Source organism: Octopus bimaculoides, chromosome 2 (genome assembly GCF_001194135.2).
Source record: "Octopus bimaculoides isolate UCB-OBI-ISO-001 chromosome 2, ASM119413v2, whole genome shotgun sequence".
Taxonomy (NCBI): domain Eukaryota; kingdom Metazoa; phylum Mollusca; class Cephalopoda; order Octopoda; family Octopodidae; genus Octopus; species Octopus bimaculoides.
The window spans coordinates 67,166,878-67,169,362 of NC_068982.1; the positions used below are offsets into that span (position 1 = coordinate 67,166,878).

The 2,485-nt window shown below is 34.9% G+C and overlaps 1 non-coding gene across 1 annotated transcript; it reads left to right on the top strand.

Moving 5' to 3' along the window:
• Positions 1 to 1,465: 1,465 nt before the first annotated feature.
• LOC128247164 (U6 spliceosomal RNA) lies at positions 1,466 to 1,570 on the top strand. Its single transcript, XR_008263574.1, has one exon. It is a non-coding gene; the product is annotated as a U6 spliceosomal RNA (small nuclear RNA).
• The last annotated feature ends 915 nt before the right edge of the window (positions 1,571 to 2,485 follow it).

Sequence of the window (2,485 nt, forward strand, 5' to 3'; positions counted from 1 at the left end):
AGTGAAAACACCTAAAGTTCCACGAGGCTCCGGCAGGGGGTGGTGGCGATCCCTGCTGTACTCTTCCACCACATCTTTCTCTCACTCTTACTTCCTGTTTCTGTTGTACCTGTATTTCAAAGGGCCAGCCTTGTCACACTCTGTGTCACGCTGAATCTCCCCTGAGAATTACGTTAAGGGTACATGTGTCTGTGGAGTGCTCAGCCACTTGCACGTTAATTTCACGAGCAGGCTGTTCCGTTGATCGGATCAACTGGAACCCTCGACGTCGTAAGCGACGGAGTGCCAACAACAGCCTGTGTGTCCATTTGTCTGTGTTTGTCCCCCACCATCACACTTGACAACTGGTGTTGGTTTGTTACATCCTCACAACTTAGCAGTTTGGAAATAGAGACTGATAGCATAAGTACCAGGCTTCAAAAATAAGTACTGGAGGTGATTTGTTTGACTAAACATTCTTCAAGGTGGTACCCCAGTATGGCCATGGTCTAATGACTGAAACAAGTTTGTGAATAAAAGAATGGGTAATAGTATGTCAAAAGGCATATAACAGTTACAGGCAGATTTGTGGTTAGTTGAGATTGAAGACCTAAAATTCAACATCAAACGACGGAAGACATAATCCAGATAAACAAGAGTTAGTTATAGGAAATGCATCAACCAAGCTAATGAAAATATTGTTTTTATTATAAAGGATATATTATTCTTAATACAATGTTATTTTTATTAAAATGGTCTTTTTTATTGCAATACAGTTTGTTTGATGCCAAGGCAATTCTTTTTATGACAAGAATATCCTTTTTATATCTTTTTATCATAATACAATACTATTTGTGTCAATAGCGTTATTTTTATGATAGAGATATTATTTTTACAATAAATTGATTTTGTTTATGACAATGATATTATTTTTATGACAATGGTATTCTTGTTAGAGCCATGATATATATTCTTATTATGACAGCTATATCCCTTTTACATTTTTTAGGATAATGTAGTAGTATTTACAATTTACATACTAGCTTCGGTAGTACATATATTCTTTTCTACTCTAGGCACAAGGCCCTAAATTTTGGGGGGAGGGGGCCAGTTGATTAGATCGACTCCAGTATGCAACTGGTACTTAATTTATCGTCCCTGAAAGGATGAAAGGCAAAGTCAACCTTGGTGGAATTTGAACTCAGAACGTAAAGACAGATGAAATACCGCTAAACATTTCGCCAAGCATGCTAACGTTCCTTATTTCTTTATTGCCCACAAAGGGCTAAACATAGTGGGGACAAACAAGGACAGACAAAGGGATTTAGTCGATTACATCGACCCCAGTGCATAACTGGTACTTAATTTATCAACCCCGAAAGGATGAAAGGCAAAGTCGACCTCGGCGAAATTTGAATTCAGAACGTAACGGCAGACGATATACCACTAAGCATTTTGCCCGGCGTGCTAACATTTCTGCCAGCTCACCACCTTCAGTAGTACATATGTTAAAATTGGAATGATGCAGAGAAGATTTGCATGGCTCCTGCACAAGAGTGACATGCAAATTCATGAAGTGTTCCATATTTTATCACTGATGGTGCTCCAGTATTGCCATGACATTTGTACTGAAATGTATAAAAGAATAAAAGAATAGTATCACATCTTTGATAATGAAATTTTTGTTTCTTAATTTAACATTTGTTTTTAAAGAAAATTGTTTTTTTCATGACAATGATATATATTTTTCACAACAATATTCTGTTTTAAGACAGTGGTGTTATTTTTTATAGCAGCATTATTTTTTTCAATGACCATATTTTTTTAATATTTTGCTATTTATATTTTACTAACACTCCTGAATAATCAACCAAAACTAAAATGTTAGCTGCTGTACAAAATAACATTGGAATTATAATGGTTCACCTCGCTTCAATCTTCAAAACAACATTAACTTGATAAACAACATTAATTTAACAACAACAATAGTTGTAAAGTCTTTTTCTAACATTTGGTCTTATATCTTAGTATTTGTAGAATGTTATGCTGTTATTCAAGAGCATATCATTATCCATGCATTATTAATAATGGCTTGTCTGGCACTGTTTTAAACAGTAGTTTTTCAAACTTCTAAATAATTTCTTTGTAATATGTAAAAAATTCATGTAAAATATATTTTTTTAATAAAAAAAGATATAAAATAGGAAACAAATCAAAATAGAACAAAACCTACTGTTGAATACACATGAATGTGTGTATGTGTGTGTGTGCGCATGTGCATACATGCGCGTGTGTGTGTGTGTACATGTGCACATGCCTGTGTATGTGTGCGTGCATATGTGTTTGTATGTGTGTGCATGTGTGTATGTTTGTATGTGCGTATGTATGTGCGTATGTATGTGTGTTTATACATACGTGTGTGTGTGTGTGTGTGTGCATGTGTATACAAACTTGTGATTATAAACAAGTAAAAAAGCACTCAATACTGAAGGTAGAGTATTAAATT